Source organism: Megalobrama amblycephala, linkage group LG1, assembly GCF_018812025.1.
Source record: "Megalobrama amblycephala isolate DHTTF-2021 linkage group LG1, ASM1881202v1, whole genome shotgun sequence".
In the NCBI taxonomy this organism is placed as follows: Eukaryota; Metazoa; Chordata; class Actinopteri; order Cypriniformes; family Xenocyprididae; genus Megalobrama; species Megalobrama amblycephala.
The window spans coordinates 23,204,777-23,220,471 of NC_063044.1; the positions used below are offsets into that span (position 1 = coordinate 23,204,777).

At 38.4% G+C, this 15,695-nt stretch overlaps 1 long non-coding RNA gene across 1 annotated transcript; it reads right to left on the bottom strand.

Annotated features, from left to right (window-relative positions):
* Positions 1-9,641: 9,641 nt before the first annotated feature.
* On the bottom strand, positions 9,642-11,390 carry LOC125245368. The gene is made up of 2 exons (XR_007179507.1): positions 11,330-11,390; positions 9,642-10,695 (listed from the first exon to the last, which is right to left on the bottom strand). It is a non-coding gene; the product is annotated as an uncharacterized LOC125245368 (long non-coding RNA).
* Between the last annotated feature and the right edge of the window lie 4,305 nt (positions 11,391-15,695).

Below are 15,695 nucleotides of genomic sequence, written 5' to 3' on the forward strand. Positions count from 1 at the left end.
AACAAGCGGACCGAGACCACTGAAAAGATGGGTCTCGGTCCGATTCCAAACGAACTCTGGTGCGGTTCGAATGATATATGAACGCAACATGGACCAAAAACATGTAAACGAACCAAAAACAGGAAGACGAGACCCTAAAAAGGACAGAATCCTCACAAATGTCAGTTTTTCTCGTCATAGATGCGAATTTGCCCATGACAGGTATCAGACGCATGTCTTCACGCAGCAGATTGTTTGTGTTTGATGGATGGATTTCTGCCGCTGTTCTGCCTACTTTACACATTTCATAAGCTCTTCACGAGTTCCCAGCTGGCCAGAATACCATCACATGCAAGCTATGCACCGCTACACACACACACAACAACCGCATTTACCTCTGCACACAGCATTGTTTTGGATGTTCGGTAAGTTCCGTCTCAAAATAGGCAATACGTCATAAAATCCGACCAATCACGTTGTGAATGTATCCCTATGTCTTAAGGTTCGGTATCTTTTGGTTCGGTGATAAAATTGCCAATCTGAACGCTAATCGGACCAGGACTAAATGGTTTTTTTTCTTCTTTGGTCCGGACCAATTTAACCAAACGAACCGAACTACAAGTGTGAACACACCCTCTGGCTCAGCACGGCAGCATGAACACAGATTTGAATGTTTCAGTATGATTTTGTCAAAGGTTTACTAGACAAAGGATGAATCGTTGTCATTAATAAAATAAGATCGCATGGGTGTTTGAATTGAGATTTTTTTTTTTTTTTGGTGTTTGAATTGAGATTTTTTTTTTAAATTTTACGGTTAATCGTGCAGGGACCACTTTTCCACCATTCTCCTTGTACTCCCTGAAACCATTAATTGCAGGTTTTTCAGGGAGGTGCAACCTCTTTCACACTGAAACTACCTCTGCTTTTCCATACAGAATATCATAATCATCAGACCAGTATCTTGTAGATAGTCTTGCAGGCTGACAATATTCAGACAAATGAGTGTGGCACTTTAGAGGCTGATGTTAAGTAAGTAAGTACATTTTATTTATATAGCACATTTAAACACAGCAAATCTGACCAAAGTGAAGTGCTGAAAAGAGTATATAGAAACAAATAATAAAATCAGAATAAAACAACATAGAAAACAATACTACAATAAATCAGTACTAAAATTTGATTAAAATGTCTGGGAGAAAATATACGTTTTCAGCCTCTTCTTAAAAATGAAAAAGGGTTAACGGCAGATGTCCAGTGGCAACTGATTCCATAAGCGAGGGGCAGCAACTGAAAAGGCTCTGTCACCCTTGGTTTTTAAACGTGATCGAGGGACATACAAGAGATATCAATCAGAAGACCTTAAGGATCTGCTGGATGAATTTGGAATAAGAAGATCTTTAAGATAAGATGGTGATTGATCATTAAGAGCTTTAAAAACATTAGTTGTCATTAGTCTTTTCCTAAGAGAAGATGCCAGACTGTCATAAAACTTTTGAGCATTTATTGCAACATCTACCATTCTCCCTGGATGAAGTGGCACACCCTGGAACTGTGTCTTTTCTGCAGCTTCTGAAGCAGTTCTTGTAAACTTTCCCTGTCTTCCCTTAGTAGATGGTTCAAACACCTTCACCTTCTGACAGACCAATGAGTGGGCCAGAGGAAGAGTGATTGTGTTACTCTGCAACATGAGTGACCGCATGTCATTACTCCAAGGTTCCTGACGAAGGCTGTTGCAGTCTAGCAGCGAATCCTTTGTACATGTTCATGTAAAAGTGCTCATGCAAGGCTGTAAACAGCTGCCACACTGCTCTTAGAGTGCACTCACTTGAGGCTACCCATCTGACCCCAAGAACTCTTCCAATGGTGAGAAAGTTGACCGAGAGTTCTTCTGCATCCTGATGTAGCTCTCGCTCATTTTCGGGAGATGCATGATAGAGGGAATACAACTTATCTATAAATGCTTGGAAGTGGTTGATTTTCCCCATTGTCCTTGATGGTATCGCCACGTGCAAATTCCAACCTGTGGTTGCAGCAGTGCCACATAATAAGTTCTGGTTAAAGGTGTTTCAGCTGGGTAGAGACTCCAGATACACCGCCTAAGGTGAAAGAGACCCAGTAGCATTTGAGAAACTCCTCTGGAAAGTGCTGGTGCAAAAGTGAACTTGTAATGGCCTTTGCTGTTGTTTCGGTTAATGCAAGTAATTCAGATATTACTGTTGTGAGTCGATTTGGGCCAATCACAGATCTAAGACAGACAATTAACACAGATGGCTTGCTGTAGTTGACTCATCAATAAGAACTCCAATTTTTGAATAATTTTCAATTATGTGTGTCAGTCTTTTTCTCATTGCTTCTCTGATAAACTCACATATGTCCCCACAGCTTTTTCAGGACTGAAGCACCCCTCCCAATGTAATACCAATTGGCTTCATGGAGATCAACCAAGTCCTCCATTAAGCTAAAGGACTGCTGGTTTTTGGAGATCATATATGCAGTTCTCAAAGTTTTGTTTGTGTTCTCTTCCAAATGTGCATTATGTCTTTGAACACTGGACTCTAAGTTACCCTCCTTTGCTTTTCTTATGATTTCATCCACAGTCTTATGCCAATGGCTTCCTTTATGTTGCCAGATTTTCTTCTGTAGTGATGCCAGTTGTGCTTCCTTTGTGTCTCCTCTACTGCATATTTTAAAGTACAACCATTCTTTGGCCAACTTGATCCCTGCATATTATGGTGTAGTCCAAGACTTCCTACACTTCCAAGCTTGCCATTTCTGCTCTTTAGCCATGGGTGACCTTTACAGAAAAAGTTGAATTGCTTCTCTGTCCAGCAGCTTGGGAGAATGCTACCTGCACTACTGGAAGTTCCCTGATCTTCTCTCTCATCTTCTCATCAAAAAATTAATATTTTGAATAAGAGGAAAAATCTGAAACGAAATCGATTCATCAGTCATACAGTGCCATTGTGACTGTGATGTGTCACATGACAAGCTCCCTATGTGACGCTGAGTTGTGGTTTGGGTGTTTTTGTATTTTCTCTTCCATGTATTTTCCTCTGCTGTTCTCTCTCTCTTACATTCACTTGTGTAGGTGACGTGCTGAGTGGTTGTCTCAACTGCCAATCATTCAGGATGAGCAGATTGCACCCATTAAGAGGGGCATGAGCACCTGTTGGCAGGAACACACCAAGCCGTCGGTTGGCCGTCAGGCAGTTTTTGTTCGTCGGCCGACTAAGTTTTCTCAGTGTGTTCCACAACGTCGGCTGAAGTTGGTCCTCGCTTTTTTCTGGCCGATTCGACATGTTAAATCAGCATCGGAGCTCGTCGGTCAATCGGCCAACTGATCATTCTGATTGGCTGTTCAGCTACTGCCACCTGCTGGTTCGGAAAGGCATTTCATCTTATGTAGGCGCAGAACGTGCTACTTGGCCGTCGGCTGTCGAGCGTCGGTTTGGTGTGTCAGGCCAACTTTAGACCCAGACGCTTCCGACGTGAGCCAACCCCTCAGTCTGCTTTCGTTCGCCTCTAGTTCATCAGCGTCGGTTTGGTGTATACCATGCCTTTAGAAGCATACAATCGAGTGAAACAGCTGTAAAAGTGAGATTTTACTAGCAAATTTGTAGTCATCCACTAGAGGGGTAATTTAACTATCCTCCAGCTAATCATTGGCTATGGTTACAGCAGGTTTGGAGCAACTGAATTTGAGCAAAAACAACTAAAAACTAAATGGACTGGTGGCCAGAATACCAGAGAAGATAAAAACTAAGGTTAAACTAAATGAAAAACAAGTTCAGCCTTCACTCTATAGTCGGTAAGATGTTTATGTTTTCAATGTTTACACCAGATGCGAGTGGCGCGATGCAAAACACAAAATCAAAACACACCCCTCTCTTCATTGCTCCGCCTCCAAACCTCACACTCCAATTCTAACCACCCTGCTCCAAGTCAGTCTCGAACCCCGGCCCAATCGCTGCTGGCATGCAAGGCGAATGCACTACCAATGATGCTAAGCACCTCATTCTCTAGCAGCCATCAGTGTGCAGTAGTTTACCTACACAACTCTCACTATCTGGCCACTGTTACTCATGCAACGCGAGTGGATGTCTGTTTATCACAGCTGATGCACAACAAAATGCTTCAAGAAAAATAAAGCGCAGTTGATGAACGAATGATAAGGAAGCACAAAAAAATAAACATACAGTACACACGAGTAAATATAAAGTGTTCGTTGTTAGTCGCAAACAGCACAGCAGCTCCAGACAATCAAAACCCAGTGTTACTCACATGAGAAGGAATCAAAGCAGTTTTCAGGCCTTCCCTCTTAGCTCTCTCCAGCACTGGAAAGCTTTTCTAATATAAACACGGGTCCTAAAGCGCTTGCCCAGGCATAAACCTTCATTCCAGTGATATTCTTTTGAGCTGTTTTGTATTGTCTTATTTCTCGTTCTGCAGTTTTCTTCTTATTTTCAAATCTCCCTCTTGCTCGTTCTCTCTCCTCGAACATCATACGCCCCCTAATGCTGATTGGTTAGACATTTGTTATTGGACTTGACCCAACTATCTTCCAAACAGTGGATTTGAAATATCACTGAGTGCCCCTTTAAGTTAGGAGGATCTGTTTCTTATAAAATGGTTACCTCGATTGGATCACCCCAAGCATGTTTTATCTCCTTTACTTTTTATTTTATATACTAATTCTTGTTTAAGTTCCTTTAAGAATAGATATATTATTAAATATGCAGACGATACTACTTTAGTGAGTCTTTTACATGGAGAGGGAGGGCCTGGGTCTGTTTTGGACTTTTTAAATTGGTGTGAAAAATCAAATCTCCTATTGAATACTTCAAAAACAAAAGAGATGGTTATTGATTTTAGAGAGAGAAATACATTTCACCCCACATTAATTAATAGGGAGCCAATATAATTAGTTACAAATACCTTGGTAAAGTATTGGATAATAAGCTTAAATGGGATATGTGGTCTGAGCATTTCAGTAAAAAGACTTAACAAAGAATGTATTTCTTAAAGAAATTACTCTCGTTCAATGTCCACAATAGAATGTTACAGTTTTTTTTTTTTATGGTGCTTTCATTGAGAGTGTCATAATATTTGGTATGATATGGAAATGCTTCAGAGGCACAGAAGAAACTACTAAGGAAAGAGGTGAGAGGATTATGAAATTTGATAGAGTGTTGAATAAAGCTAAAATTATTGTGAAAGATGAGACATCCTATATCCTGTGCTTTTGAATTATTGCCGTCCAGTCGACTGTACTGTGTCCCTCTGTGTATGAAAAATGTCTACATTTTTTCTTATTCCCCAAGCAATTACATTTCTGGACAAATCTTACATATTAACTTAGATTATTGAATTATGTATTTTATTTTGTATTCCAAATCGTGTTTCTTATTATGTCTGTGTAAGCTCGCTGCAACCTTACTTTCCCTAAGGGGATAAATAAAACTGAACTGAAATGAAGGTTATTGGCAGATCCCTTTGACATAACGATCCTGGGAACTGAAGACACCCTGTGGGAGCTGTTCCATTCCAAGGTCCTTCTTGGGTTGCACAGTGCACCTGCCAGTTTTTCCTTTTCTTATATCAATTGACAAAGAATTACAAACATTAACCTGCTACAGGTGACAGATGCTAAAAGGACTGTATAAGCAATATCAATATTCTCCAAAAGCTTGGAGAAAGTTAACGGAGGTGGGAACATGCTTGACCAAAAGGTATGGAAGTCCACTAATTTAGGAGAAAAAAGGCAGTTACCCCACATGGAGAGAGCTCTTAAACACATTGATGAAAATATACACAGTAATGTTGACACACATGGAGAACACAGTAGCAACAAGAAAAGTCTATTTCTATAAGTCATATGACAATAGATTATAATTTATATGAATTTGTTTGTAAAACAATACTATAGTTAAGGTTAAAGTTTCAAACTCCAGGAGGATGGCCTGACCCTCCCAGAGGCTTTGCAAGCTTTTGAAGTAGCAGTACTTAGACATGTCAGCATACAAACAACACCAGAGGAGAAGCTTGAGCTATTCCTTGACCACACTAAAGATTAGGGCAAGTTCCAGGCAGTGCAGCTTTCCAATTTCAATGAAGACGGCAAATGAGATTCAAAAAAGATTCAATAGGTAGATTAGTTAAAAAGTTGAGGGTAGGTGAGGGTGTTCTCATACACCAATACTAGCAATTCTGTTAATGCACTACAGACTTACATTTCAAGTCTTGAAGAATTGTGGGTACAGTGGGGAGCACGGAGAGATACAGTGCGTTTCATGTTGCTTTCATGCACACCCTTTAAAGTCAAGCAAAAATTAACATGTTAAACAAGCAAGCCAACTTCACTTTATATACAATGAAGACAGTAATGGAGGTAGTTTGTTAGGGTTTAGTCTGTTTGAGGAGACGGATTTATTCAAACATACTTTCAGAATGAAACATGTTAAGTACAAATACAAGGATTATGCAATAGCCTATAGTGCATATTTAGCAAAATGCTCCTCTCTAAGTTCATTTTTATAGCTGACTAAGTCTTTGGACGCTGAACGGCTTTTCTGAAGTAAATGTGACATTTTTATTGTTTTATTGACGTCTTTCTGCAGTTGAAACACTCATTGAGCGAATACATGAGACATGATATGGAATTCGTTAAGTTGTACTGTATCTTTCAACATACCTTCAGAGGTTCATTCATGTTTATTTCATGTTGTAACTAGTAGCGTAAGAGATGATCTGTTCACGTGGGCTCTGCTTGAACTCAGGTGCTGTCGCGCTGTCATGCCCCCGAAAAAAAACTTGAATACAAAACAGCGAATTTAGCTTTGTATCAATACAAAGAAAGATATTAGTTTATTCAACAGAAACTCAAAATAGTATGTTAGCTGAATGTCTGTGAACCTAAGCTGATTTGACAAAAGATTTGTGAAAAGTTGATAAATCATGAAAACATTTTTTACAGTGCAGTGGCAGACAGCACTCAGTCAATGCAATCATTTAAACTCCTCAATCACAGTGAATGACAAAGACAGAGAAACATCATGTTATTTTGTCCTACTAAATAATGAACCAGCAACTGATTATGACACTTATAGCCTTAGAGTAAAGAGATTTGTGGTTTTTGATGTCACTTTGATTTATAGAAGCGGCAGATTGATAGATTCATGTTTTGTTGTGTTTTTTTATAAATAGAAAACAAGAACAAAAAAAAAAAAAAGGAATTGTTTAATTTAGGGCAGATTAAACATATTGCCAATCTAGACAATTGCACTACTAAAAGGTTTGTCTATATTCTAAATTAATATTAATGAATATGTTATTAATGAATATTGTTAAACTAGCAAAAGGGGATTCAGACACGCCCTAAGTGCACCTGAGCAATGCACTTCAGACCATGTGTTTAGATCGTTAAAATAGGGCCCAAAGTCACAGTGATAAATAAACATACAATTGGTCCTTTATATGTATTGACCGGTTTTGTAACGAATCGTTCTTTTGAGCCGGTTCACTAATCAACTGAGTCGAACTTTAATTCCGGGTTGATGACGCAAGCCGAAGTAGCACCAAAGAGTAAAGAAGCCAAGAGGCGACACTCTGATACTTTATGGGTAACAGCCACTAGATGGCGCTCCGGTAGCATGGCCACTATTATGGACCATAGAATCTTTCACATCCAAAATCTGCGAATTTCACTGCCAAATCAGAAGCGCAAAAGAACATTTTTCAAATGAAATCATCAGTAAATTGTATGGCTCCTACAGTAAATGTTGTATTGTCTTATATATGTTTTATTTTACCAGTTGTGAAATCCAACCATTCAACCATCTGAGGTAATTCTGATATCGCCATAGAAACAAGTGGACTGCTGAGTTGCTTTCACCACAAAATGGCGGAAACGCAGGGCTGCTGCTGGGCGCCAGTGTTGCAATGAAACGTTTTATTGAGTGTCGCTTCTTGTTAGTGTATATTCTGTGGTAGCACGTCCGACTCAAAAAGAACCTATTGCGCCGGTTCAAACAACTGCCAAAGTTTGCCGAGGATTACCGAGGAGTCTGATGAGTGAGTTGACGATACCACACAAGGCTGAGGCACGTACTGCAAATATGCTTATTATAACAATTTTATTAAAACCTGCAAAAACCTTTTTGTCAAGATGTAAATTCATTTTACTATGGTTTATTACACATGTAGATTATAAGTTGTAAAGTGAAAACAATAGTTTATTCTTTCTATATATATATATATATATATATATATATAAATAAATAAATAAATATATATATATAGATAGATAGATAGATAGATAGATAGAGCATATCTGCGTTTGTGCATAAATATTTGTTGTAGTTGCAAATCTTATCCAAGATGTATCCGACACAAAGGATCCGCATTCCAATGAAACTGAGACACAAACCATTAAAGGTGCCCTAGAATCCTTTTTCACAAGATGTAATATAAGTCTATGGTGTCCCCTGAATGTGAAGTTTCAGCTCAAAATATCCCATAGAGTTTGCAATCGGTGTGTAACAATCATATCGCACTTGGAACACAATCTGCCCCATTACAGGAAATGGGAAGAAGAGAACGGGGGAGCGACATCTTCATCCACCGGTAGTACTAGTGCTGATAAGAGAGAACCCACTCCCACTAAAACTCCAAGGGATGTAAAAAAAAATGTGCCATAACCCTTTGAGTCCTGGTAGAGCAACTAGACCTACTGCACGGAGGAGCATGACAAAGGTACCACAACAACGGGGTTTGAGCTGAGCTCCATTCTTTTGGCCACCAGCGGGGCTAGCTGGTAAATTAGGTTTTTACCAAAGCCGGTTGGTAGTAAGGCAAACACATCCTTCTTTTTTATGAATTGTTCCAGGGCAAGTCTCTGTTCCGTTTTCAAAGAAAACTTGCCTTTGAAATCTTTTAAAACAGCATTGATAGCAGCATCAACTGGTTGCTGCGCTTCGGTGGCCGCCATGTTCAATGTAAACAAAAAATTCAGCAAAAATATTCAGCAAAAAATAAAGACATGTGCTGGTCCCTTTTCTGACCTTTTGACCAACAAACAAGATCGTAGGACTGCTCAACCTGTCCGTCCACTCCAGGGGCTTATGACAAGACAAGAAATGGTGCCCCCTAGTCTCCTCATTGCGATACATTTCAGGTCCACCACCCCTGCCCAATGGAAAATTGACATTAGATTGTTTCACAGGGCTGAAATAGTCTTGAGGTTGAGCACTAGACTTTAAAACATAGCAGTAGGTTTAAAAAACATTTTTTGAGGGCCTCTGCCTTTTGTTCATGTTTGTTTTCTGACCAAACAGTTCAACTATCAATGTAACATTCTATACATTTTAGAAAGTACACATTATGTTTGATATTTAGCAGTGAACATTAAACAAAACATTAAAATCTCTTTATATTAAAAACTTTAAATTATGAATAATTTGAGTCTTAATCAGAATTTTGTATTTAAAGCAAAATTACAAATTAACCACAGTAAAATAATGAAGAATAATTTCCACAATTTAAATTGTTTTTGAGTATGTTACATACTACACATTCAAAACAACCAAATGTAACAGAGTGACAGTTAGTAAGTGTCGCCAGGAGTTCTGTCTCCTGCTCTCACAAACACGCAACACCACAAAAAAGTGGCAAAGGGATGTTTATTTTTATGTAAGGATAGGTATCCTCTAATTTATTAAAGGAAACAAGTTGCTCAGCTCAGTGGGTTTAAATCGCCCAAAACAAACAAGAGGTTTTTCCTAATTTTAAAATTGCAACTAAACATTTACTGGCCAATACCGTTAACAATTCAAGCTCCAATTCAATTACATTCACGGTTTAAGGGGTTTTATTACGAGCGTAATACTGCAATCCAGCAATCACACCCACATACACACCACAGTGTCTATAAAGCACGTACACACATGCTACAATGTGGGTAAACATGAGAGAGAACTCGATGAGAAGGCTCCCCCTCACAGCCTATATCCAACGTAGAATCAATCCAAGCTACAGTAGCCAGGATGCTCATCTGAGGAGTAAAACCCCAAAAGCACTCCCCATTGTCCTTTTCCTTGGTAGCCAGCCCCACACAGTCTTTGTAATGTTGGCTGCACTGTAGTCTGCGACACCTAGAGATGGTATAAGGCTTTCTGTAGATTTAATAACTTTCTGAACGTATTTTCCTATTCACTACACCTGTTCAATATCAAAACACAATGACGACAGTACATTAACTCACAGTTCAGACAATAAATGAAGAAATCTTTAATGCCCGTTCCACACTTTAAGCTTGAGTGGCCATTTTCATCAACATTAAAGTGATAAACACATGCCTGTAAAATGTCATCCAGTGAAACCCTTGACATCTTTGCTGGGAGTGTAGGTACCTTCAAAATGTAAAACATAAAAACAGATTGCTTATGAAACAGCTACACATTTATACATGCTTCTTTCAATACTTTTCACCAAAACATTACCCTACTATGGTAGCCAATGGTGGGTGAGTTTCAGGCAGCGAACGAGGAACCTGCAAATTGGTGTGTGTCGCCAAACCTCTTGCAAAATCATAACCACATGCATTTGGGAAGTGCTTCCAGGAGAGTAGAAGGTCTGCAAAGTCCCTGGGACTTTCAGCACGTAGATTAAATTTGATGCCGTATACAATGCCATCTGGGCAAAATATTACAGACCATCCACCTGAGATTAAAGATTCAATAGATTAAAGAGATATAAATGTTAATAAAACACAGGACATGGAGCTGATACTGCTTCACCATCAGAATCTGTGTGTTGTTGTTTTTTTTTTATAACAACTTAACAGTTCAAGTATTTTTTCCATAGTGACAGCATCACTTTAAGAGAATATATATAAAAAAGAAGGGTTACTTGTATACATTTTCTCATTGACTTCTGTGTCCACAATTAAAGATATAATATAATATAACATAATATATTAATTTATAACATATAACATGATGCTGTATTAAACAATCTGAAACAACCCTGAAAATGTTCATGTCAGAAATTATGCTTTGTTATACATTTTCAGTGAACACATTTTATCCTTACTGTTGCATTATTTATCAAAAACACACATTATATTCATAAATTAACTCTACTATCACGCTATTTGTCAGACCGCATGGTCTCTATCATTAGCATGAAATGCATGACTAGCACATGCGATTCACAGAGAAAACTTGAAACAAACTTTCACATTTCTGTTAAACGTAAATTAACAGTTAAGTTCGACTTTAAACAACATCATTTACATTTTTTGTAACTCTAACATGTCAAGAACATATTCTTACTGCGTTAATGTGTTTCATACCTGATGAGGGGAGAAATAAATGTGAATAAAACACAGGACATGGAGCTGCTGCTGCTGCTTCACCATCAGTGTGAGCAGCGCGCCCCCTCCCCACTCAGGTGAACGCTTCCCAAGGCAAAAACAATCAAATAATCGATCGTCAGGCAAAATTAATATGCAAATGTAAAATACATTTGCTAAAAACATATTCCATGTCAAATATTTATTTACTATTTTTCTAACCACCACAAGTAGAGTCATCTGTTTTGTTTATTTAACAGTGAGGACATTAGTTGATGTAATACTATTCACCTGTTTTAGGATTTTTTCAGTTGCAAATTGTAGACATTTAGGAAGTGACAATGTGAATACCATACTTGCATAGAGTCAGTCCACCACAAAGTGACAATCTTTTTGTCTTTATCTTTTGTAGAAGATGGAGAGAACCCATACTATGCAGGTGCTAAAAACACCCACTGCATGCTGCAAGTGAAGGAGTGAAACACACCTGCAAGCGCTCTCTTTTGTTTGGTCCATTATTTATGATTTTTTTTTTTATTATTATTATTAAAATAGCCTACACCTTGCCTTAATATAAAAAGTGATTTTTTTTTTGTCACAAATATGAATTATTTTTACAAATAACCAACCATTTCTTTAAAATAAACACTTTCTTGAGGTGAAAACAAAGGAATTAACCGACATGCTTTTAAACATGCTTTTTTAAAATGCCACATGAGTTTTGGGAACAGGACTGAGCAAACATGCATCCATCTTCTGCTTTGAAATCTTATTTAAAAAAAAAATGTAAATAAAGTTGCCTGAGATTGACCAATAAACATTTTGAATAGTTAAATATGTGCAGTATTAGATTCAGTGTTGAAATAAATAAATAAATAAATAAATAAATAAAGTTTAATTTAAAATAGTTACAGCAACCAAATGTCACCCATTCAGTGGAATGGCCCAAAAAGACTTTGACTTTTAGGGTGGCAACATACCTTTAAAATGTAAAGAGTGCTGCATCCTCCGTGCTAATCCTAGCACTGGAAGTGAGTGAGGAATTAAATGTTAAAACAACCTCCTCATATGACTTTTTAACGTTATACATCGAACGCTAGATGCATATACAAACAAAACGATAGGTTACACATATAGCCTATGCTAGCCGTCATGCAACATCAGCTAACATTGGCGAGGCATCAATATCGCTCGTCAGAAATATATAAACCCATCGTGTGTATTCATCCTTTTGTGCATAATTTCACCATAGAATGTAAAAAAAATATGGACGTAGTGTCCGTGACGTCATCCGTAGATTTCTGAAGAGCATTTTTGAAGTGAAAATGAGACATGCAGCCATCTTAGCTGCGCGTCACCGCTCGTCACTACCGGATAGCTGAAAATGGGCAAAGAGGCGGGACGTGGTTGGAGCTGAGGTGACTGGTTGCTGAAACCACACCTGCCTAGCTCAACGTGATCATGTTAGCAGGCAAAGGAGCTATCTATCTGTCTTAGATACTATCTAAAACATTAATATAGATAACTAGTTCATTAGAAAGTTCTAAAGGTGTATTGTCAATCTATGGTGTCTTTTTTAAGATATAGATGCTCCAACACCAGTAATTAATTTGTGTCATGTGTGCATATAACAACATGCAAAATCAAACAGGACTCGATACATTTATAATGAAATAGAGATCGCAAGATGAATCCAATCCATGGCACTTAATTGGGTAAAATGTCCATGAGTGTCCATTGCAAAACAAAAAACAGTACTTTTTGTCCACAAAAGCGTTAAATCCATGAAATATTGATATATTATCCATTGTTTGTATCACATTTCTTCTGAATGATCTGCTCTCCATCATCGTCCTTCAAGAAATTATGCAACCTGAGCAGTGTTTATGTTGTAAAACTGTATGATCATAGGTCACAAACAAATGAGCCCGCGCCCAAAGTGTAATTTTTCAAAATGCAGCAGTTTTAGTGATAATATCCAAGCAGTGGTGTCAGAGTTTTATATCCTCCCGTCATTGTAGTAAATCTCAAAAAAAAAACTTTTAGCCAATGCCACGATCCAACAACGGGTGTTCTGTTTATCTTCCGCATGCGAGCACATCTACACAGACACACATCTCTCTTGAGTCTTGACCATTAACGTAGCAAGCCATATTATTTTATAATTGTATAAAATAATCCAGAAAAAACACAAATACGGCAGAGATGCCAAATTTAGTGGCTGGAATTAGCTGAGGTGAAGTGATGACTTACCGCAGCGACAATCTACCTGTCACTCAAGTGACCACGCCCTTAATTATGCAGAACTTTAAGGCTTAATATAATTTTAACAGATGAGTTATAAAAGCAGTATAGACCAAAACCACAATTTGTACCAAACTGTAAACGTTTTTTTCTGCTGTAAATTTGGCCGTTTTAACATGGGACTCAATGAGATTCTGCTCTCTTTTGGAGCCTCTCCCTAGCGGCCAGTCTATGAATTGCAGTTTAAGTAGCAGCACTTAATAGCAGCACAAGTGTTTTTCAATACAATAACACAATAAGTACATTCTTCTTATTTTTGGATTTAAGTACAGTAGTTAAGAACACGTAATATAAATTGGGACCAAATACAGTAAAAACAGCATTACTGTTCATTGTTTTATTACCATATTATTTTTTCATTATTGTATTTTAAAGGTGCCCCAGAACACTTTTTCACAAGATGTAATATAAGTCTAAGGTGTCCCCTGAATGTGTCTGTGAAGTTTAAGCTCAAAATACCCCATCGATTTTTTGTTATTCAATTTTTTAACTGCCTATTTTGGGGCATAATTAGTAATGCGCAGATTCTGTGCGTGTCCCCTTTAGATGCTTGCTCTCCCCGCCCCCAAGCTCGCAACTCTATAATACATTGCATAAACAAAGTTCACACAGCTAATATAACCCTCAAAATGGATCTTTACAAAGTGTTCATCATGCAGCATATCAGATCATGTATTTCTTTGGATGTTTACATTTGTTTCTGAATGAGTTTGATAGTATATGCTCCGTGACTAACGGGGCTAACGCTACACTGTTGGAGAGATTTATAAAGAATGAAGTTGTGTTTATGAATTATACAGACTGCAAGGGCCCTATTTTAACGATCTAAACGCAAAGTGTAAAGCGCACGGCGCAGGTGCACTCAGGGCGTGTCCAAATCCACTTTTGCTATTTTAACGAAGGAAAAACGGTCCGTGCGCCGGGGCGCATTTTTGAAATGGGTTGTCCCTATTCTCTTAATGAATAATGGGCATAACGTTCAATAAACCAATCAGAGTGTCTGTTGATTCGGCTGTGCTGCTCCAGACGTTAATACTGGCCGCCCTTGTCTAATGCCTTGAACATGGGCTGGTATATGCAAAATTTGGGGGCGTACACAGGGCTCTCAAGTTTTGAAGACAGGCAAGAGTCACATCTCCAATCCCCCACCCAAACACAACAATGGGGGTGTTGTTGTGTTTGGTAAAGATCACTGAACACAATTTAACCAAATACAAAGTATTTATTCAATTTGCATTTATTTATTTGTGTGTGCATGTGTGTGTGTGTGTGTGTGCATGTGAGAGAGAGAGAGATTGATTATGACTGGTGTTGTTTATTGTAAGTGTTTGTTGCCTTTTTGGACTCCTTTATCATTTGTGGTGTTGGCTCCCATTTGAAACAGTTTGGCTCAAGCCCAGCCATTTTCAGGGTCATGATTGAGGACAATGTCCTGTCCAGAGACAAGCTGTTTCGTGTTGAGGTTTTGTTCAAACCGACCATCGAAAATACCCTCTCGGCATCAGCATTAGAGAGTGGAAGCACTAAAACCAAGGCTGCGATCTTTGATAGCCTCCCAAATTGGCTCAAGCCAGTCACCTTTGAAAAAAGGAACCAGGGGCCTCTATTACTCAAATGTTTTCCTTTCATCGTAACTAATCATGAGCAAGTCATGTTGTGTACAAAATATTTCTTACCTTGTTTTTGTTGAGGACATTCTTCCCCAAAACTCCTCAACATCAAAGACTCTTGGGTCTTGGGGCAAGGCAATGTCCATGAGTTGGTACTCCATAAACTCCTCACTTACTTGGTCCTGTTCCTTTGGATCATGAAAAGGAAGGAGTTCCTGAAATCTTAAAAAGAGCACATATGTACAAGACTGATTAGAATACAGTGAGAGACAGATTTATTTTGTGATCATGACCATTAAACCTAAAAATATATAATCAGTATGTGAAAACCCTTGCCTGTCTACAAAGTATAGGGCATCTTCAACCCCACACTCAGCCCTCAGCTGCACATCAACAAATCTTGCATGCTTCAGGAGAGCATCTTTCAACGGGAGTTTATCCATAGCATACTC